Source organism: Vulpes lagopus, chromosome 2 (genome assembly GCF_018345385.1).
Source record: "Vulpes lagopus strain Blue_001 chromosome 2, ASM1834538v1, whole genome shotgun sequence".
NCBI classification, from domain to species: Eukaryota; Metazoa; Chordata; class Mammalia; order Carnivora; family Canidae; genus Vulpes; species Vulpes lagopus.
Genome location: NC_054825.1, coordinates 93659821 through 93684573, shown reverse-complemented (window position 1 = coordinate 93684573; position 24753 = coordinate 93659821). Strand labels below are relative to the sequence as shown.

Genomic DNA, 24753 nt, shown 5'->3' with positions numbered 1-24753 from the left:
AGGATTTGGCGAGCTACCTTCAAGACACATTCAGATGGAACTTAGACATTAATGGATTTGGCAGTTAGTGTAGAATTTTCAAATGGATCTTTCAGTTTAGCTTGAACTCCAAGAGCCAGATCTAAGGTGGCTGCAAGCTGTACTGCTTTCCATTTGCCTTAGGATACAATTGAACAAGCCATCCTGAAGTTGGCCAGATCCTCTTCTCTGGTTCCCTACAAACTTATTTTAATTCTTTTTTTCTTTTTATCCAAGCCAGGAACCAGGCTGAAATTCAATATCAAATAAAGATGGTAGGTTTTTCTGATTTAACAGTAATTTTTTACATACAATTCTATGTGGCAATGATGGTTACCTGTTCCCCAATCACTGTGCTGTCCTTTCACAATGCAGTTGTGGGCGGGAATGGGCTGCTGCATCTGTAAGTCTGTCCCAGCATCCCTATCTTCTATGTAGTGCTGTGGGACTGGTTCTCACAATGGAACGTAAGCAGAATGGTGCCACTTCTAACCTGATGTGGCTACAAAGTACATACATATATTCTACCCTCTTTTTTCTCCCATCTGTTGGCTAAATTTTATTGCCCAGAGAAACTTGAGAAGCCACTTCTTTAATTTCCTCAGGAAGGGTTTCTAAACAGGTACAAAAAAAGAGTGTGTTCTCTCCCTACTAAGCAAGAACACATATACTAGACTTTTACAGACCAAGAAAAAATACTTGTAATGTTAAATTGCTAAGTTTGTTTTAAGATCTTTTGGTTTCAATAGTTAGCATTATATTAACCAACAATGCCTTTATGTCAGTCATATTCATGTGTCTTCACACACACACATACACACAGAAAGATCAGCACTCTTAGGCAATTTACCTCTAACATCTCACAGACTAACTGTATTAATCAGGGTTCAATCAAAGAAATGCCACCCCTATATACATACATGTCTATATATTTCCATAGGTGTGGGATGTGTGCATTCACATGCATGCGTGTAAAGGTATTTGCTATAAGGATTTGACCTTACACAGTTGTGAGAGTTAAGCAGACTCAGTAAGGCTATTGATTCTACACCTGATCCCACAGCTTTGAGTAAACAAGAAGCTATCTGAAGATAATATATCTGGGGAGTCAGGGAAAGTAGGGGCAAACTGGATCTCACAGGGACAAATTGAAACCAGTTCTCAAATCTCAAAGCTTCCAAGCTAGAAGATGTGAATATTTCACAGAACCCACTGGCAGTCGTCATCATGGATCTGAACACACATGTGGCAGGAGTTAAAAAAAACTCCAGAAGGATGTGGGGACAGATGAAACAGGTGCAGATTTGGCTGCCATCCCATACTGAAGAGGTGGGTCAACAAATACTCAACAGTGTTCATGAGCTACAAAAACACCTGATGACCTTGCTTCAACCTTTGGGCACTAAAAAAAGACAGTTGCTGCTTCACTTCCACTTCCAAATCTTTTGCAAAAAAGTATCTTATGGATCAAAAGAAAAATTTCATAGGAGAGAGATGTTGTAAACAGTTCACCCTAGTCAAGTCAATGCTTTGTAAAGCCCCGACACCAGTCCACAGATGGAATCAGCAGCAGACTTTTGTTCTTTAAAAAGTTACTACTCACTTATTCCACAATTGTGAATTGAATAACACCTATTTTCTGGTATTTGGGAAATATTGGAGATAAAAACATGAGTAATATATGCTCCAAACTTCAAGAAATCGCTTTCTAGTTGAAGAAGCAAAGCTATAAACAAAATCATAATATAATGTCATTGCATGGTATTGCTATTCATAGGGCATTGTTCGAACTCAGAGAGGAAGCAACGCAGGATATTCATTACACTAGGCCACCTTCCCACACCTAAAATTACAAATATTGTAATTGTGGGTTACAATTACAATAACAATAATTGTTATTGGGAAACATCACACTGCCCCCAAATCAGCAACTTCCAATCTGCATTTTGTAGTCAGCAACATCACCTACTTTCTTTCCAAGTTGCTAGATTGAATCAAGTGTAGAAAGAAACGGAGAACCTCATCTTAACTTCAGAAGCCAGAGTTGAGGCTAAACACAGTCACTAGTCAAATGATGTCGACTGCCTTATTTTAAATTGAACACAATAGATAAGAGAGGCAAACAAAGAGTGAACAAAGATTTGGAGACATATGTAACATCATTTTACATATACTAATCACTTGACCAGTAGCATGATTTAGTGATATAACAAGCATACAACTGACAAGAAATAGGAATTAGTTTTTCTTCTAACACTGAACAGTAAATTCTATATAGGCCCATCTTCAAGGCAGAGAGCATTCAATGTGTTTTTCAAATTGTTCAGGCATTTTATCAGCATTCCCTAATTAACCAACAAACATCAACAGAATTAAAAATCAATTATTATAGCCCTCACCTGCCAAATTGGAAAACAAAGACAGATTTACTCAAAGTCAGGGAGGATTTGTGACAAAGTGAGAAATAAAAGCCATATCTCTAACTCTTTTCCAGAATCCACACTGCTGAACTCCACCCCCTTGCAATGGACTGTAGAGCTCACAATACTACTCCTGCTGCTTTTCACCTGATGTGCCATTTTCTTCCTTCTCCTTATTACTTCCTAATCCCAGGGGGTATTACTAGTCCTGTTTATTCTAATTGGTTTAAACAAGTTGGAACATTATTTCCAAGGAAAATGACCCCGGAAAGAGAGCTGTAAATTTGTGAGTCCCAGAGTAAAATTAAAACTAAAGTAATTAACTCCTGGAATCTTGAAGCTTTAATTTACTGCATTGTTGGAGAGATTTTGACTGTGACAATAGAAATAAATTTTTAAAATCAAAACTACAAAAGGAGAGAGAGAAATAATCCATAAGTGACTCTTAATAATAGAAAGCAAACTAAGGATTGATGGAAGGATGGGGGGGGGGGGATGGATGAAGTGGGGGTTGGGTATTAAGCAGGGCACTTGTGAGGATGAGCACTGGGTGTTGTATGTAAGTGACGAATCATAGAATTCTACTCCTGAAACCAATATTATGCTATTAACTAATGAAGTTTAAATTAAAAAATACTGACACAAGTGGTAAAATTCTACTTGTTCTTTTGCTGATTGCTTAAGTCGGTACACATAGGTGGAGTAACTATAATTTAACATCCAAACTGGGATATTTTGAAAGTAAAAAAGTGCCTGTTAATTATTATGCCCAGAAAGTAAGCAGAAACAGAGACTGCATGGACAAACTTTGTGATGAACTTGACCAACTCACACAGTAACATGCCTTTTTGTTAATGGACGTGTGGAAACAGTTGTACCCTTGGCGCATGCACACCTCTCGTATTATTGGTTTGCCAGGTATGCTTGCTAGCTCACTGCTCCTCCCTCTGGAGATCTAAGTTTAGGTCATGTATTAGTTTTCTAGGATTGCTACAACAATATACAACAACCTGGGGGACTTTAAACAATAGACATTTATTCTTCCACAGTTCTGGAGGCAAGAAGTCTGAAATAAGAGTCATTGTCTCTCTTAAAGTTTTGTGGAAGAATCTTTCCAGGCTTTGCTCTTAGCTTCTTGTGTCGCTGGCAATTTTTGGCATTCCTTGGCTTGTGAAGCATCACTCCAATCTCTTTGTCCACCATCACATGGCATCCTTTCTATGTGTCTGAGGCAGGGTCACTTTTCCTCTTCTTGTAAGGACACCAGTCATGTTGGATTAGAACCCATCCCACTGACCTTGTCTTAACTCAATTACATCTACAAAGACTATTTCCAAATAAGATCATGTTTACAGGGATCTCGGGTTAGGAGGACTTTAACATATCTTTCTGGGAAACACAATTTAACTCTTAAAAAATGACAACAGTATCGAAGAGCATATATTTGGGTTTAGAATGAAAAAGTAGCAATGGCCCAGCTGCCTCTGGAGTATACTTTGCAGTCCTTACTATTATTGTTTCTTGAATAAATAGATTCGGAGTGAGGCCAAAAGCATGTTACTAAAGAGACACAGGGGAATTAGAGAGCACGGAGGAAGTCATTTCACAACATGGTCCAAAATCCATCTTGGAACGGATAGTCTTTAGGAATACAATATGCCTTCTTTATGACATATTCCCTTACTGAAGTCTCTATGAATTCAGGCAACATACCTTTTAAATATTTCTTGGTTATTGTGCCAGAAAAAAAAAATCACACGTCTGTCTTAAAATACTCTTGGAAAGGCTAGTGATCCAACACACGTTGTTGTGAGCTCCTATGATAAAAGCGAAACACGTGACCCAGGCATTCACCTTCACGGCACACAGCTAAATATATTCACTGATGTCTTTGATAAATTATTCATGTTACTTCTTTCTAAAAGCAACACTGCCACTTAATGCTTATCAGATCCCCTTCCTCCTTCATATTCTTATTTTTTCTTCAGACACCTGAGAGAAATCATTATCATGTCTTCCTGAGGTAGTACTAGCACCTCCATGCCTTCATTTTACAGGTTACATTACCCAGAAATAAGTTAATTATTAGCTGGAGTGATATAAAATCGGAGATGGATTGTTATCTAGAAAAGCAAAACTAAACGAGGGAGAAAATATTCATGCCTTCAGGCATTGCATTTCTGTTTATAGAGTATTTCACATTTTATTGTTCAAGCTTATTCCACTAAAGATGCTTTGGGTTTTTGTTCCTATAATTCATGGAGTAATGCATTTCCAGACTGTTTGTTTATTCACTAAAAGTGACATATAGGCCCCTCTCTTTCAAATGCCAGAATCAAAATACAAGGGTATGAAGTTATTGTAAATTCATCACAATTTATTGGGAGAAATCAGTTATTATTATAAGCTCCATGGTATAGATCACTATTATTCCACACTATTTTCAGACCTAATTAAAAAGGAATCTTTTTCTTTTGTCCAGAAAACTTGCACTGCATTGCTAACGGATTTGTTTATTTAATGCAAATGTATACCGCACGCTGTTCAGTAACGTGTAAATTATGCATGCCTGCAACCATAGCGGTCATTTTGTGTTCTGTATGTCGGGGGATTATATTTTATCTTGCATTTTCATGTGTCTCTATGGAGACATCCAAGAGACAGATTAAGAATGTTTTGAATTAAGGAGTTGGGGGGCATTTTAATCATGGGAGGTTTGAAGGGAATCTGATCAATACTAGAGATAAGGATGTGGTTTCTAGTGCTGCCATGACAGGTAAACGTGACAGCATTGGCCTTATACTGGAATGGAATGCTTAAAACTGCAACCAGATATCAATCTTTAAAACACCATCAAATGTCACATACTGTACTTAATCCATATTACAGTCCCTTTACCCCTAAATATCTTGGAACTGTGGTAAAACATATATTTTACATTTATAGACATTGTGACTCATTTCCTCTCACAATATTTTTATTTTAATTCAGATAATGTGTGACAACTGGCTAATTGGTCAGAGTGTCTAGTTATGCATTTGTAATTATTAGTGCTTTTCCCTTTTATTGATTTGTGGTCATATATTTATTCTTCCCAAAGCCTCTTTAACTCTTAGAAAACTTTATGCTAAATAAGGCCAGATTTGAAGTATTCTTTTAGGACACCTGGTTTGTACATTTGCTAGTGTAGCAAGCCAGTAATGACCTCAGAAATTATTCCAAATGGAGCCACTAAAAAGCAAACTTGAAGATTTTATTCTTTCTTTTTAACTAATATTTTGTAATACCCTCTACTGGGGGCTTGATCCTTTGATCTATTATTGTATTGAAGTCTACTGATAGAGATGAGGGAAGGAATGTGAAGTCTGCATCACGTGACAATGTCATGGGGGCTTGGTAAGGCAGTGCTATGGACTGAATATTTGTGCCTCCCCATTCACATGTTGAAACCCTGCCTCCCAACCGTGATGGTATTGGATGGTAGGGCCTTTGGAAAATAATTATGATTAGTGAGGTCATAAGGATAGAGCCCTCATGAATGGGATTAGTACCCTTTTAAGAGGAACAAGAGAGCTTGCTTGTCTCTCTCTGTTCTCTTTGCCATGTGAAGATAGATGCAATGTTAAATCAGTCCTCTGCAATGTGGAAAGTTTTTATGAAAACCCAGCCATGCTGGCAACCAGATCTTAGGCTTCTCATCTCCATAACTGTGAGAAATAAATTTCTGTCATTTATAAGCCACCTAGTGTATGGTATTTTGTTATAGCAAATTGGATTAAGACAGGTGGTGTAACCAAGCTTATATTTATCCACCCTTTGTAACTTTATGGAAGAGATTCATTTGTACATTCTTTGTATTGCTTTACAGATGATTTTAAGCCTTGTCATCTCTTTCTTTTGGTTAAAACTTTCATTGCCTGCACCAGAGGATTGTTGCTCTATAAATTGGTGACCCCCACCCCCCAAAAAACCCACCACCACCACCAACAATTCCACTGGAATCTGGCTAGTATGCCTGTCATGAACTCAGAGGGTTGCATGTAAGTAATAGTAATAACAATAAAATATTAGCAGCCAATAGATATTATGCCAGATATTAGCCTAAGTATAGTACATGTATTATCTCACTTGATCCTTTAATCCTTACAAGAATGCCCCTTTTTTAGAGATGAGTAAATGAAACCATAAGAGGTTAAAACCTAGTAAGTAGCAAAACCAGTACTTGAACCCAGGAAGTCTGATTCTAAATGTATCATATTAGAGCTATTCTGAACTGGGATAAGATTCACAGAGAAGCAAAGAGGAAGAGGGTCAGTGAATATAGAGGTACTAGTCCCTCGCTGGTGAGGGCTTTGTAGTGTGATGGCTGAACCTCTTGGACCATAGAACAGTCCTTGAAACAAATATCTACAGCTGATACATTTGCTCTTAGCCACCACATGTGTCACAAGTCTTAACCCCACAGTTATTAATATGTGTTCCCTGCTTTAATTCAAAAGTACAGAGAGAGGAACCGTTGCCAAGGATAGGGAATTTCAAGAATTGTAAAAATACAGATAAGAAGCTAGGAGAAGCAGTAAAAGGAATTAATTTTGGTCTCAACTCAGCTTTAAGCTAGATAATCCTTCTATAGTACAAGAAAAATGTAGATTTTCTTTAGTATAAAGCCAACAGAGAAGTTCTTATTCTATCCAAGGTGGAGATGATATCTCTCCCAAGGCAGAGGGACGTTCTTTACTATTGAGGTCCTCACATAATGCCTACTGGGAGCTTAAAGAATACCTTGTCAACTGTGCAGAATCCGAAGCTATTCCCAAGACACATAATTTGGTCCAATGTAGTCACTGGATTAATCCTCAACAGTGATGTAATCACTGGAAGTCACTGAGAATGAGCACAACCCAAACCCTGCCCTAACTCCATGAGCCACTTACTGTACACAACTCCTCATCAATCAAAAACTGGGAGTACAAGAAATAACACCAGGAATGATCAACGTATGACCTTTGCAAAGGAAAAAGGAAAAGGAAAAAGAACTAAACCCAATAAGCATAAAAACATGAAATGCATTTATGGAAAGATGATTCTTCACTTGAACATTGCCATGCTGGAAAAAAAAAAGATGATGACGAGGATGGTGTTGATACCCTTTATCGTTTGTTGAATACTGAATGTGCTAAGTACTACAATAGACATTGACACTATGTATTTAGGGATTGTTGTCCCAAGGTTTTTTTTGGGTAAGTAAACTAAAGCTCAGAGAAGCAAAGCATTTTGCCTAAAGTCCCACAGCCATTCTTTCAGTGGTGAGATTCAAACCTAGTTTTTTATTGTTCCAAAACATGTGCTGTTCACTGCTTAGCTAGAGTACCCTTGTGTAAATGCTAAGAATCCAATTCCATGTTTCAGACTGTTGTAGACAGAATGTCTCCACAATGCTGAATTTCCTGCTTGACTAGAATGATATGAGAATACACTAAGGAGCTATCAAGGAGAGCCACAGGTGCTATGTTCTTCTGAAGATGGTCCAAAGTCCAGGGATCTCCTGTCCCTCTATCCATGAGGTTCCATAGAGGTGTGGTTATGCTGTGTATTTAGGACCATGGAAGCTACAGGGATTCAGAAAACATTTATGCAAGCCTACTGAAAATACCTTTTAGTCTGTCTTTCTTCAGAAATTAATCTAGTCCCTGCTGAAAGACCATAGCATCTGAGAAACTTAAACATTTATTAGGACTGGAGCAACCATTTCATGTGTGAATTCCAGTTCCTTTGGAAAACAAGTAGCAAATGAAGGATTAGGTATCTTTTCTAAAACTTATTGCAGGCTATTGAAACTAGTTTGTCTAGAAATCACGACTAGTCCTAGGCTGAATGATTTTGGGAAGTGGGTTCCTGGGAGTTCTGTGCACAGATTCTGTTGTTTGCTGACAGATCATATTAGAATCACCAGCTACTACATCAGACAAAGGACTGATACATTATTAAAATTACCCCATCCTCATTCTTTTTTTCCTATTATTTCTTTCTTCTTATTTGTGATAATAAAAACCTAGACTTTAGTCCTAGGGTCCAATAATCTAAAATTATGCATGTTTACAGCCTTCTCCAATGCTTTTGGCCCACAGATTTGTTGGCAAGGAGTCTTAGAGAGAACAGTATTTCTATGTGAGGAATAACTACCTCACCTTGGCTGGGTACATGTCAGGCCTGTGCATATTTCACCTAGAAGAGAGGTAATAGGAAAACTATAGTAGGCATGGAGAGGCTTGCCCAAACAGATGTTGCCTCCATGACAGCAGTTGCCTCACAGACCCAGAATGTGGTCAGTAAACAGCTGCCAGGTGCCAGCTTCTTCATAGTCACTTCAAACTATGGAAAGCCATCTCACCCAAGGCCATAAGCTTCCCTGAGTCAACCTACATCTGGTGATTGACAGGCAAAGGTCAATAAAACAAGTCTGTCAGACAATATTTACTTGAAAATTTGGCATTTCCAGAAGTTGAACCTGTCCTCTGTCAAGCCCTGTCCCTTGCTTCCTTTCATTGGTGTTGATCCCCAACAAATAAATAAATTTTAGCCAAGTTCTACCTTAGCATCTGCAGCAAACATTTAACAAACGTTTCTTGAGCCCTTATGATATGCCAGGGAATCCTCTAAGATTTATATGCATTATCTTATTTCTTTCTTCCAACAATCTTACAAATTAGCTACTATTATTACCCCATTCTGTCAGAGAAGGAACAAACTTAGAATCTGGGCCCAGGCTGCCCAAATTCGAAACAATATCGAGCCACTTATTTTGTTACTTATGTTTGAGGCAGATTTGGTGTTTACAGGAAACTTGGTATATATAGTGTAGTTAGAGGGCTGAGAATGGGGACACTTGGGTTGCTCAGTGGTTGAGCTCATCTGCCTTCAGCTCAGGTCATGATCCCAGGATCCTGGGATTGAGTCCCACATCAGGCTCCCTGTGGGGAACCCGCTTCTCCATCTGCCTATGCCTCTGCCTCTCTCTGTGTGTCTCTCATGAATAAATAAATAAAATCTTTAAAAAAAAAGATGGCTGAGAATGTGAAAGAATTTGGTGAGAAAGACAGGTCTGAAACTCAAGGAAAAAATTGAGGTGAGGGTATAAAGCTTAAATTAACAAAAGGAATAGTATGAAGATGATCTATTGGCTATCTGTAGGGAGAGAGCAAAACTGTGGGGATTTCTGGTTTGAGAAAATAGGATAAAATCATTAGCTCTGAGTCTCAAGAAGTCGCTTGGAAGAAGAATTAAATTAGAAACTGTGTGAGACCAAAGGAGACTCTTGCTGATGTGGAGGTGAAATTAGATGGTACTAAAAACAGAAAGTTTCCTGAAGTTTGAACTCTGCAATGATGCTGTGCAGGGTCAATTGTTGCTTCCTTATGTCTACTTTGTCAGCCCTAGGATTTCCCCACACTTTGTGGCCATCGGTGGGATATGTTGGCCTTCTGCTAAGAATCAGAGAAGGGGACTCAGCTCTTGCCACTGAAATGCAGGAACAGGTTAATTAGAGTCCACAGTCTAGGGTGGGTCAAGAAATCAATCCAGAACTCAGAGAGCAGTCATAAACGTAGCCAGGTTACCATATGGGAACAGAAGGACAGAGATCCTTGGAATGAAACCCACAAACAGAAATTGAAATCAGAAATAGAATCAGATGAACCAAGCTAAAGGCAAAGCATACAGGATGGCGTTACATCAGAGTCAGTTAGTCAGTCAGCCAGAGCGCTGGTTCCACAGCCCTGACTACACATGAGAATCACCTGGGGGAGCTTTTAGGGAAAAACATGGGCCCTGCCTCCAATCAGGATGGGACAGAACATGGTGTTTTTCAGATGAGCTTCATGCACAATGGCTGTTATGATTTAACAAGCTGGAGGCACAAAATGTCAAGAAGTGAACAGGATTCATACTTGGGCTAAGAGAGAATAGCCAGGAAAGGCCATTCCCAAGTCAGGCTCAATCAAGATGGAGTCTCAGCTTTACTTTGACTCTGAGAAATCACCAAGTGAGCCTGCTTCATGACACAGAGCATGAACTAGAGGAGAATGGAGCATGATAGGATTCTCCTCAATATGGCCCTCAGGCAGCTCAGAAAGCAGAACCTCACACATCTAGATTCTTTCATCGATGATGACGAAAGTGGCCATCCTTGAACACAAGGTACAAGAACTTCATCACATTCACCATATACCCATAGTATTTTAAAAACAACTTAAGGTAGATAATATAAGTTCGTACAAGTCAACTAATTTTGGCAGCCCTGGTGGCTCAGCAGTTTAGTGCCGCTTTCACCCGGGGTGTGATCCTGGAGACCTGGGATCAAGTCCCACATCAGGTTCCCTGCATGGAGTCTGCTTCTCCCTCTGCCTGTGTCTCTGCCCCCCTCTCTCTCTCTCTCTCTCTCATGAATAAATAAAATAAAATCTTAAAAAAAAAAACTACTAATTTTATTTTATTTTATTTTTTAAGGATTTTTTAAATTTATTTGAGAGAGAAAAAGAGCAGCGTGAGTGAGAGAGAACACAAATGTGTCGGGGAGGGGAGGGCAAAGAGAGAAGAAGCAAGCTCTCGGCTCAGCAGGGCTCAGTGTCTTGATCCCAGACATTCAACCAATTGAGCCACCCAGGTGCCCCAAGACAAATAATTTTACTAGAAAAATCAGAGAAAAAGCAAAATTATTTCAGAATAAAGTTACCACATAAAGAAATATAAAATTAGTTTCTATGTAATAACTAAAGGCAATATTGACTCCAAACCACTGTCATTTGCCCCCATCCAACAACCTGCTTCCTTCTTAACATCAATGTTTAGGTTAGGACAAAGACAAATGTCTTTGATTTTTGGAAAATTGGGTTCTCCCCAGGCTTCCTTAAAGGAGAAATAAGAGAAAGTTGGCAGGATTGACTCTGAAAATTTTTTTTTTCTATTTAGCTAAGAAGATGGAGCCTGGTGAAGAGAAAGACTTTTACTGTATTTCTCCCTTCTTGTCTGGAGTGGCAGGGACTAGTGTTCTCAAGCTTTCATTGATATTAGACTCACTTGAAGATCTTGGTGACGATGAGCCCAGGCTCTATTCTTCAAAGAGCCTGCACCTCTGCTTTATCAGTTATGCAATTTCAATGCACATCAAAGTTCGAGAACTCTAGCTACAGCTGCAACCAGCCATCCTGTGTCCGGAGGAGATTCAGAGACACTGGTCCCCAAATGAAGTGCTGGACCCATCCCACACTTATCTTGAGGCTTCTTGCTTTGTAAAAAGATAGGAAAAAAACCCTGCTTAAGTTATTGTAAGTCAATGTGCCTAAAAGCATTCTCAGTTGATACACAGCCAAAGATAAAGCAAAGAATCACAATCACAATAATACCCCCAATGCCCATAGAATCAAAATGTTCTAGTTGCTAAGAAAAAAATTCAATGTGAGCCCCAGGGCCCAAGAAAAATTCTTCCCTAGGCCTGCATAAAGGAGGCACTGCTTGCCATGATGAGTAACACTTTGAGCAATATTCTTACAGGACTTAAAAAGAGAACATTTCATACAATCTCTCCATGGTGTCTCAATGCAAACTACCAAAGTATAGTGCAGTAAAAGTAACTCTGCTAAATAAGATGTAGATTGCAGGGGATCTGACTTAATCTAAGAATGAAATTTAAACTCTCTGGTTGGCTAGCTGTTGCATAATGTATAAAGACAAAAATCAAAAAGCCAGTCTAAGAATCGACTGATTAGTGTGGGCTTCTCATAATTTTGTTTGATAATCTTTTTTGACTTCTGATACAAACATGAATTTCTAACTTTTTCATAATTACCCAATATTTACCAAATAGTCCATGCTAGCTCTACTTTCTTCCACTTCATCAGTGAAGTATAAACAAATTTCAAACTCCGCTTGTTCCAGGTGTATTTTATGTTTGTTTTGCAGCTCCATGTGTCTTCTTGGGTTGGACACTCACCCATCCCAAGAGCTTCTAAAAAGTGTTCAAATATTACTGTCTTTTAAGAGAGCAACCATAGAAAAGTGTGATCAGGATTGCTCATGAAAAGCCAAGACAGAGCAGCCAGTAATGGAAGAATGTTGGTCTCAGGAATGCAGGTGCAGGGATGAGAAGGTTGCTCCAGTGCTGGCCTCACAACACCTCCAAGCCTCAGATCTGGACCTAATCATCAGGTCTCACTATATAGCAGAACCTTATGTAATAACAGAAATTACTGCTTGGTGCTGACTTGACTTAATTATAATTCACAGCAAACCCACAGTGCTATAAGCCAATAGCTTTTTCTGCCTAGGCTAGAGATGACCAAATACTGGGTGCATTGACATGAGACTCATGTGGACAGCTTCTTTGTTATCTTTCCCTTGACCTCAGATTTTCTCTGGGTTGGGACCCATTCTTTTCTCCTTTAGTCCTGTCTCAGAGGGAGAATTGTTTTTTTTTGTAAAATAATTATTCCACTTGTTATCTTGCTGCCTTTTGTCCTTCCATTTTCTCAGTCCATCAATCATCCCTGTTATTCATATTCAACCTTTCACTTTCCTCTTTCTTTTCTGCCCTTCCAACTACAAACATGTCTTTATATTCCTGGTCCTAAGACAAATCCAACCCTTGGTTCTCCTTTCACCTAAGCTACTGTTTATTCTCTTCCCCTTAATAGGGAACTTCTAAAAATAACAGTCTGTGCTCAGAGACTTCACTTATATTATCCCCTACCTCCCACTTCAATTTACTTTCCGATGCTTTGAAAAATAAGATTTTCACCTAACACTCCACTGTATCTTGTTTCTTAGAATAACTTCAATAAATGGATTATCCAAGTCTATTGTTTTACTGACATTCTTCCTTTCCACACCATCTGACACAAGCTGATCCCTCAGCTTTCAAAATTTTCTTCACCCCTGATGTCAGAGGTGATACTTTATTCTTTTGGTTCTTATTGTAACTTCCATTTCTTTGACAAATTATTGCAGCCCTACCTTCTTGTATATACACAGATACACAGATATACACGTTTATATATGCATGCACATAAAAGCTGCCCATGGAAGATTGATGCCATGTCTATTCTCGCCCTCAACTGAAAATGACTAATCACCAGGTGGCAGGACGTGGAGATTTAACTCTCTTACAACAGAGGCAACCTCAGGGCACCTGGATGGCTCAGTTGAGTAAGTGTCTGCCTTTGGCTCAGGTCATGATCCTAGAGTCCCAGGATCAAACCCTGCATTGGACTCTCTGCTCAGCAGGGAGTCTGCTTCTCTCTCTGCCCCTCACCTTGTTAGTGCACTCTCTCTCTCTCACAACTCTCTCTCTCTCAAATAAATAAATAAAATCTTAAAAAAAAAAAAATCTAGGCAACCTTAATACCTCCAATTCTGTTCCTAGGCCTTTTCACATCTTGCTGTTGGCAACTACATTAATCATAATCTCTACCTAAATGACATCCACGTTTATTCACATTTAGCCCTGATTTTTCTATCCAGACTCAGGCCAGGATGACCACTTGCCAGCCTGTAGTATATGACTATGCTGAACATTTCTAATGCTTGATGTCCAAAGTCAAGCCTATCAAAATCTTCACCCACAACTCCCAGTACCAAGGATGATGTCTTATAAAACAAATGCCTGTTTAATTTTTATATGCATTTTAAGAGTTTAAAAAATTATATACTATTTTAATAAAACTAATGCAAATTTGTGCATAAAAATGGTGACCTGGTCCAAATTTTAAAGCCATGAGGAGGTTTTACCGCTGAGCTACATTGAATGACAAGGGCCTAAGGCACTTCTGGTTCTTTCCATTATTTCTCAAATATACAATTTTCAGACCCCTTAACAATACACTTGTCCCTCTCTGGTCAAAGTCTGCCTTGTTAATATTCTTTTTAAAAAATATGACTCCTGGAATTGTCAAAATAAGTTCAGCACTGTTGTGTAACTCAGTAAGTTTTGTAGACACAGCTAAACCTAATAACCTATTCAACCTTCTGTGTGGCTGCTGGCTTCAATTTCAAGTAATTGCTAAAACAGCACAGGCCTTGTGTGTATGTGTGTGTGTGTGTGTGTGTGTGTGTGAGAGAGAGAGAGAGAGAGAGAGAGAGAGAGGTGGAAGAACAAAGAGTGGAATTTGCTTTTTGTATGTAACCTACCTCACAGAGGCCTTCCATCATCAAATATAGCATCTAAAAATGGACCCAAAGTTTTGTGAAAATAGTTATGGGAGTAGAAATAGGTCTTTTAGCTGCATGGATGCTCTGCTATGATCCAATGATTAGACAACAGATGGACAAACACATAAACACTAAATAAAAAATATGTGCCAAATTCATGTCCAAGGATTTATTCATGAGCCTATGAAAAATTGAAGACTTATGTGCAGATATGCATATTTATGAAGCTGAAAACAATGGCATATTATTATTTCCTAACGACAGGCCTCTTGATTTTATGTGTGCATAAAATGACTAATTTTGAGATGCAATGTTTTTTTACCTGCATCTGTCTTCTTATATGATGGGTGAAAGAGAAATCCCCAAAGTCATATAGATTCATTTTAAGTCATAATGTTAAAATAGAACTCAAGACCTCATCTGACTATTGGATATTGCCCAATTCTTCGCTGTTTGCTTTATTAAAGAATTTAATGACTTTGAGTGATCTAAGATCTCACTAAAGCAACTAAAGCCTATATTAGCTACATAAAGAGCTGAGTTCACATTGATGCAGCAAAAATTGCATCTTGTATTATTTCAGTTACTTAGTGGAGTGAGGGAAAAGTGGAATTTGTTTCTCATGTTCAACATCTGGAAGGAAAAAAAGCAAGAGCAATTAACATTTTTGAGGGTTCCTATGTGCCAGGCACTGTTAAAAGCACTTTACATATATATTAATTCACTTTAATTGCCTAATAGCCCATCAAAATGGGTAATGCTAATATTCCCATTATACAGATAAGGAAAACTTGGACCTAGAGCAGTCCCATTGCTAGTTAATAGTGGAGTAAGATTTCAATATGGGGAAAAAACTTCCAGAGGCAATATTTAACTTTTGTTACATAACATTATGTTAATTGTTTCCCAAATAAACACAAGTAGCATTTTAATTTGGTGGCAATGCTATATGTATTTAATTCTCTCCTTAATTCCTTTAATTATCTTCATAATTCTGCTTAAAACTTTAGCAACTTAGCATTCATTATGTGAAAAGTCCAAAGTATAAGATTCCAACATTTTGAGTTTTCCTAATACCACCCCCAACTCACAAAACTTTTCAAGAAAATACCCCAATTTTTGGGAAACTGACCCAAACATCGCAATCCATTGATTTGAAACTGGAGTGATAATTTTGCAGCATGACGCAGTCACCCCAGCCACAGTTTATTCCTGGGAGGACACATGACTTAGACTGAACCAAATGATCCCTGCCTTGGGAACTTGGGGACAGGTGCTCTCCCTAGGTGACTCAGCTACAACACATAAAATGCAAGCCCTTTTTGAAAGTTATGCAGCACTATGTGGACTAGGGGACAGCACAAGGAAAGAACAGTGTACATTCAGGGGGAAAAGCCAGACAGAAGACAAGAGTAGTATTCCAGGCTTTCCATAAGAGCTCCAATCTTGTGGTCCATTTTCTTGAGCCATTTGGGCTTCGTGCCTTTTGATCCCATAATACATTTTGGTATCCATGGATGCTTTGGGATATCTTTCTGATATCTTTTCCCTTTTTGCTTTGGCTGGTTCTAGTTGTATTTCTATTACTTGCAACCAAACGAATCCTAATGAGTTTCAAAAACAAAACAAAATATTGCATTTAGGAAAGGTATGTATATTTTATATGTTAATTATGTTTAATGAAATCTACAATAGGAAAGCACTTAGATTTTTTTTTTCTGAAACATTAATCAAATATTTTTACCAGCTACACCAATCTTTGAAGCTTAACCCTTTGAAAGGATAGATGAGAAAGAATATTGAATTTTATGGGCCAGGCTTATCAATGAAACTATTCATTTACAGTTTTACTTGCCTGGGGACATATAGTTGTTTTTTATATTTATTATCTAGGGTCATGAAATAAAGTTTCCCACATGTCAAAAGAATGCTGAATACACTGTTTCTTTTGACCTCTATTTGCTGCTCCTGGGTCAAAATGTTACCTGCCTTAGGCAACTTTTCAGCCAGGCAGTGGGTCTCTTAGCAGCCAGAGGCTCTGGGATGCAGGATGTGAGCCAGGCTCCATATGGGCAGAATAATGGAACTTAAAGACAAATGAAAGTCTCCACCCTCTTTAAAAAATTTCCCTCAGATTCTTTCCCCAGTGAGAATGCTTTAGTGAGGAAGAGGAAAAACAAAATCTTGAAACCGTTCCCCCACTGTCCCACTATTTTAGACAAATGCCAAGTCAGGAGTGGAGACAGGCATAGAATTAAAATGCTATCACTAAAATGAGCAGTGGTTAACATGGTACATTGACTAGGTAGTAAAAAATTAAATCAGAGCCAAAGCTGTGGCATTAGTACAGCCTGTATTTTATTTAACTGGATCGTTCTCAAGTTAGGTGGTATTTTATTATCAAGAGTTAGGTGGCTGGGATGTAATACTGCTGTTTCATTTAGTGAGAGTATTTACCCTTTAATAGCTAATGAGTGCTCAGTGTTTGAGAGGAAAAAAGAATAGGAAAAAATTATCATGGATAATCTGAGTTAATATTCAAAAGAAATCATTGAGGTTATAGCTTGGCAGAACAGTAAATGGCTCTCTCAGATATTTGAGAAAAATCATTTGCTACTTAATTGTATAGGTCCTTCTTGTTTTGCCAGGGCTCTGGATAGTCACGTCTATACCTCGTTTTAGATGCAGATTCAGCAAATACTTATTGAACACTGACTACACATTTATAGGAAAATATTATGGAAAGATCCTTGGAATCAGATGAGCTTTGTTGCAAATCTCAGCTCATTCCCAGTTTGAGCTGTGAAGATAGCAAATTGAAATCAATTTTCTCACTACTGTTTTAACACTGACTTCACTTCTTCATTCCTAACACCTTTGGTCATGGAGTTAGAGGGTGCCCTTGCATGGCCAGTGGACTAGGGCAAGGGATTCTCAAGGACTCCCATGGCCCAGAAAGAGAGAAAGGCTTTCAGATGTCAGAGGAATGTGATTAGTGGTATATTTCAAATGACTGCAAAAGGGGCAGAAGAATAAAAGCAGCCAGAACCTGGAGGTGAAGGCCAGATTCCTGGAGCTGAAGAGTATTCACCAGAATACACTCCCCTAGTTGAGAGAGCTGCAGGATGGAATGTCCAGAGGGTGTTCTAAGAGCCAAACAAAATGCCCCCAAGAAATCAGCTGTCCATTGGTCTCAAGAACCCAAGTCTACCCGGAACAAGTTTAAGCAATACTTTTCTTACATACTTACTGTTCTTCTCTCCTCAACTCCAAGTGCCAGAAAGTAGCAGGCCAAAGCTTTGGCTAAATTCTTTTTTTCTTTTTAAAGATTCATTTATTTGAGAGAGAGGAAGAGAATGAGTGGGGGTAGAGGCAGAAGGGGGGAGAGAGAGAGAATCTCTTCCTCCTGAGCATGGAACCTGAGTTGGGGCTCGATCCCACGACCATGATATCATGACTGGAGCCTAAACCAAGAATCTAACCCTTAACCAACTGAGCCACCCAGGTACCATCCACCTAATTTCTGAATGGGAACATACTGCTCCTTGAAGTGACCTCAGACTCAGTTATCTAAAAATGAACAGAAAAGCATGAGGACTGTGAGACATTTCAGCTCAAGGCTGGTGATGAATACATTTTATGAAGTGGCAAAACACATATTTTAATTACATCCTGAGTTTTTCTTGTTCATTAACTTGGTAGAGTAACTGAGTCATTATTATTTTCCAGCCACTATATTACTAAGTGTTTTTCATGCATTATCTCATTTTATTTTAACTCTCACATCAGATATACAAATTAGATATAATTGTCTCTCTTTTGAAAATAAGAAAAAATGGAGTTCAGTATTTTGCCCAAGGTCACATATCTAGTAAGTGGAAGAGCCGAGAAAATAGCTAGGTCTGTCTGATTCATCCACTCTCCTAATGACTATACTCTTAACCCCTACACTGTACTATTGGCATAAAGAAACTATTCATAATGCAGAAAAAAAGTTTGAGAGAAAGATCTTTTATGAAACAGCATGTAAAACATCCCAGTATTGTAAGAAAAAAAGATATATTTCTGTATGTATCTAAATGAATATATGTGATAACTATGTGTGAAAAATTTTTAAAGTCTAGATAAATACTATGATTTTTCTTTAGCTGGTTGTAGGTTTTTCCTTCCTTACTTTTGTTTCTGACTTTTCTACTACTCTTGCTTTTATAAAAGGATGAAGAATCATTTTTTATTAATTAAAAAATATATACCCCTTCTGTGTCATATTTTATTTTCTTGGGTTTAATTATGTGACTGGTGTTTCTTTAAGTTGATTTCAACATTTGTATCATCAAAATTGGTTTAAAGCAGTAAGTTCTGCCCTCCTAAGAACTCCTCCCAGTCCCCATGTATAAGGACAGTGCCAAGCTCTCCCAAATGCTTCGAGGTAGGGATGACAGCTCGGTTCGTCTTTCAAACAAGGATACTTGGTCAATTCAGAGCTTATTGCACAACATACCCACATTAATTCCTTTATATTATCATATTACTATTAAGAATACAATGAAACTGCATGACTCCATTTATACCACATTCAGGAAAGGAAAAATGAGAATAGGAAACAGACCACTGGTTGCCAGGGTCTGAGGTTGGAGGAAGGGTTGGCTATAAATAGGCAGGGGGTAATTTGGGGAAATAGCAAAATTGTTCTATAAGGTAGTTGCACACTATATATGTTCATTGAAACTTGCAGAACTGAACACTAAAAACAGAATTTTCCAGTAAGGTATATTGTACCTTAGTGTAAAAAAAAAAAAAAAAAAGGGAAGAACTACACAATATAAATCTTGACATGCCCTTATTAGTTCTCCTTTTTAGTTTTATGAGAAAAATAATATTCGATACAAAATTTTATTGCTCAAACTCTCTTCTTATTAACAACACTACAATTGTTCTCCTTTGGGTCTCCTTTCTCTTCTCGAAGCTGGCAAATTCATTAAAGAAAACCATTGTGGCCCCATACAGACGAAAGCCTTGTTCCGCCTCCCCAGCCTCCATGTATCTTGGACCAATGATTAATTTATTTTAACTCAATCTTTAAATTCCACTTGAGGAAAAAAACCCTTTTCTTTAAAAATGCTTAAGAGCATTATTTTATTTATTCTGGAAAACATTTAGAGCAGTGTTTTTTTGGTTTTTGTTTTTTGTTTTTTGTTTTTTACCATGGCTGCACAATGGAATTACTTGAGGATCTTTTTTTTTTTTTTTTTTTTTATTATTTTTTTTTTTTACTTGAGGATCTTTATAAAAGTTACTGGATCTACGGTTCAGCTTACAGGGATTCAGATATATTATTTGGGTGCAGACTGGGGACAAGAATTTTAAAGTCTTCCCAAACTATTCTAATGTTTCTAACCATTGTCCAAGTGGAGAGGCAGAAGAGAAAGTTTTTAGAATAGACTTTTTTTCTCCAACAGAAACTTCTTTCATAGTTACTCTTAAAGAAGGAAACGCTTATTTTTAGTGTATAAAATGTGTGTGCACACAGAAAGCCATTAATGTGATTTCCTTAAGCTGCTGAAGTGACTTGAGATCGTGTTCATGACTAATGATGATTCATTGCATTTTCTGCATTTTCTTTCCAGGTGACAAGTGTAGCTGCATGAAGGTCTCAGCAGCACCTTACCTTGGCGTCCGGCCTGGTAGTGGAGATGGCGGGTGTAGGGGAATCAGATCATCTATTTTTGCAAATTGTACTTGATTGGTAGCTACCTACTCCATCTGTGCATGAGGAGTAACATCATGCCACGTGAAGACAATTACAAAATCTGTCATGAAAGGGAAATGAGAATCAAGTCACAGGTGGGAATGAAAATGAAATATGGACAGCCAGGACAGCTCAGATTCACAAGATAAGGGGAAAGGATACCTGACTGCATTTTATTTTGGAAAATACATTTTGTTGGTGGTATCCAGTACAGAATTATGTTTAGTCTTCCCTTATCGAACTCCCCAAGAGTATGCCAAGTACCCAATCAACATAGAGAGACATCCTTCTGGGGAAGTGGAGCTGGTGAAAATGTATTATACACTTTTAATATTTACTGATTGTGGGTCTCTCCTGGAAATGGTAAAATTCTGGGCCGGATATCAAAAGGCCTATATAATGCTCCCATTCTAGCTTCCTGGGTGAATTCAGTGATTAAACCATTCTTACCCTCAGCTTTCACACCTGGTAAAGGACAGTAAGAAGTACAATCTACATAGATAAGTAGTGTTTGGATAAAAGGTTATTATATCAGTGCTATAAAGTAAAGGCATTATCACCTAAATAGTAACCTCTTACTTTTTTTAATTTAAATTCAATTAATCAACATATAGTGTTCTATTAGTTTTAAGGGTAGAGTTCAGTAATTCATCACTCTTGTGCATCTTATTATTATTCATCACTCTTATTACATCACATGCTCTCCTTAACGTCCATCACTCAGTTATCCCATCTCCCCCAACCTCTTATTTAAATTCACAGAGGATATAATAAAGTCTAGGATCTAATGCATAAGTCTCTGACCTTCCTATTTCCTTGCCCATAAGCCCCTTCCTGACACTGGTGCTACTTAGCTTGAACCAGTTCATTCTAATCAGACAAGACTTAAGTTTTATTCACCATAAAACCAGACTTGTAGATTCTGCTGTGCCCTGAACTTCAGCTCTCTAACTGATCTCTGGCCTTTTCTCCCCATTCCTTAGTCCCTGTTCTCGTATTTTGAACTCTAACTTAATTCCTTTCACACATCCATACTACTTTGCTCTCACCAATTCTGGTTTCTAAAGGCTTGGTCCTGACCTGTGACCTAATATCCTTGATTTCTGTCTGTCCTATGACCAGGCTTCTTAGGTAAGGCTTCCTTGACTCTGAGCTGACCTGCCAAGACTTCCCATCCTACCTCCCAGACACTGAGAACAGATACAGATCATTGAGATTTTCAGTGGGCCAAGATCGGTGCCAAGCACTTTGGAAGGAAGATATTACTTGTCATTGTTATTTTCTATGTGAAGAAACTGGGGCATAGAAACCAATTAGTTGTATATTACAATGGTTTGTTGGATGAATCTAACTCAGAGGAGTCCATGAGTTTTGTGATATTTCTAACCCAACTCAGTATAATACAAAATAAATCATTAAATAAGAATTCAGATGTGAGTCCCTCTATCAAAGTGAAGTCAATCTTTCTGTTAGTTGCATAAAATGATTAATCACAACTAAAGAAATTTTGGGGTTATCACAGGATTATCATCCAAACTCTCTCAATTATAACTGAAGATGAAATAATCAAGCAAAACTCAAAAACTCTGGGCAATAACTATTTTTAAAAGTGTCTTGGTGGAGAACTTTAAAGGTGTTTAATTAATTTCTATTTAAAATGGTCTTCCACTTTGGCTGCATTATAATCATAATTAGGGCCAATGAATTGGTCTTAGTTATTTCTGTGTTCCCATGGCCCACTCAATTATTCATTTATTTAGTATATATTTATGGAGTGCCTACACTGCAGCATGAACTATCATGGTTGGGTGTGCAATCATGAGGAAAATAGATATGATTATAGTCCTTGTGGCACTTATATCTAGTAAAAGAGAGATACAAAAATTAAAATAATTTTAGATAAGTAAAATGACTATGAACAAATAAACAAGGTGGTGGGGCACCTGGGTGGCTCAGTTGGTAGAACATATGACCCTTTTTTTTTCTTTACGATTATTTATTTATTTATTTATTCATGAGAGACAGAGACAGAGAGAGAGAGAGAGAGGCAGAGACGCAGGCAGAGGGAGAAGCAGGCTCCACACAGGGAGCCTGACATGGGACTCGATCCCGGGTCTCCAGGATCAGGCCCTGGGCTGAAGGCAGTGTTAAACCACTGAGCCACCCAGGCTGCCCAGAACATTGACTCTTAATCAAGCTTATGAGTTTAACTCCCAAATTGGGTATGGGGCCTATTTAAAAAATAAAAATAAAAAAATAAACAAGATACTTTAATAGAAATCCTGGTTAGGAGTGTACTTTAAATGGAATTATCAAGGGAGGCATCTCCAAGGCAGAGGCATTTTAAACTGAGACCAGAAAAGTGGGAAATATCCAGTTGTGCCATGTGAAATGTGCGGATACTGAGAGAAGAGTGATCCTGGCTTGACAGATCAGCAAACATAAAAATAGCAACAAAGAGATTGGCATTTTTCAGCAATGGGCAGATGGCACTGTGATTAGAATAGAATGAACAATTTGGGAATTTGGCCTAAAATGAGGCTGGAGAGTGAAAAGGGCCAGGACCTGTGGGACCTTGGAGGTCATGGAAAGGAGTTTAGATTTCTTTCTTTATTTTTTTAAGATTTATTTATTTATGAGAGAGAGAGACGGCATGCACACATGAGCAGGGGGAGGAGCAGAGGAGAGGGAGAGAGACAATTCTCAAGCAGACTCCCCACTGAACACAGAGCCCAATGCAGGGCTTAATCCCAGGACCCCAAGATCACGACCTGAGCTGAAATCAAGAGTCAGCCCCCTTGACCAACTGAGCCAATCAGGTACTCTGAGTTTGGATTTTATTTTTAGTATGCTGGGAATCTGAGAATTCATTTGTGATGGCCAATTTTATGTGTCAATTTGAGTTGGACATCAAGTGCCCAAATATTTGGTTAAACATTATTCTGAGTGTTTCTGTGAGGGTGTTTTAGATGAGATTAATATTTAAATCAGTACTGTAAGTAAGCAGATTGCCCTCCTTGTGGGTGAGTCTCATCCAATCAGTTGAAAGCCTGAATCGACCCCAAAGTCAGAGATAATTATTCCTGCTTGACTGCCTTCAAACTGGGACATTGGCCTTTTTTCCTGCTTTCAGGCTTGAACGGAAACATCAGCTCTCCCCAGGTTTCAAGGCCACTGGCATTTGGATAGGAACTATACCTGCAGTTCTCTGGAGTCTCCAACTTGCTGACTCACCCTGCAGATGCTGGGACTTGCCAGCCTCCATAATCATATGAGCCAATTTCTTATAATAAATCTCTTTTACATACACACGCATCCTATTAGTTCTGTTTCCCTGAAGAACCCTGACAACAGAGCAGTGAACAATTTTCTTAAGCAGAGGATTGACATAACCCAATTTTATTTTGACGACACCACTGATTACAGTGTGGAAAGTAGTAGATTGAAGGGAGATTGTGTGTAAATATATTTTTGTTTCTTTTTTTAAAAAAATTTATTTATTCATGAGAGACAGAGAGAGAGAGAGAGAGAGGCACAGACACAGGCAGAGGGAGAAGCCAGCTCCATTCCATGTAGGGAGCCTGACGTAGGACTCGATCCCGAGTCTCCACGACCACACCCAGGACTGAAGGTGGCGCTAAGGCACTGAGCCACCCGGGCTGCCCATATTTTTGTTTCTAAATATTCTTCAGTTCTCCCTGTAAAAGAACATGCCTCCCTTCCCCTTCGAATCAATCTTGACCTTATTACTTGCTCTGGCCAATAAAATATGAGCAGAATAATAGATGCCACATAGGAGCAGGAGTTCTAAGAGCCACTGTGCAGTTTTCCGCTATTCTTTTCCTTTGGCCATGAGAGCAGCCTGTTCCAAATAGGAGCTTCTCTCTCAGCCTAATCCTCTGGTAAGGAACATTCAAGGAGCCAATATGCAATGTGAGCCAGAAACAAACCCTTACCAGTGTAAGCTACTGAGATTGGGGATTGCTTGGTACCATAGCATAAGCCCCATATAGAGAAGTTAGAAGCTGTTGTATTTGTCCAGGTGAGGGCAGTTGGCAGCTTAACTACTAAAGGTAGCAGCCAAGGTAAAGATGCGTGGAAGGCCTGAGGTAGCTTGCGCATCGTGATGGTTAATTCTATATGTCAACTTGGCTGGGCTCTGGTACCCGATTGTTTGCTTCCAGGGATTTGTGAATATGGTTAAACATCTATAATCACTTTGACTTTAAGTAAAGTGATTAGCCTTCAAAATGTGGGTGAGCTTCATGCAGTTGAAGACCTTAAGAGCAAATATGTGAGGTTTCTCAGAGAAGGAGGAGTTCTGCCTTGAGACCTTTACAGAAATTCTGCCTGAGTTTCCAGCCT

The 24753-nt window shown here is 38.5% G+C and overlaps 1 pseudogene; it reads right to left on the bottom strand.

Annotated features, from left to right (window-relative positions):
- Positions 1–24510, bottom strand: part of LOC121477817 — a 34996-nt pseudogene extending 10486 nt beyond the window's left edge.
- Positions 24511–24753: the final 243 nt, after the last annotated feature.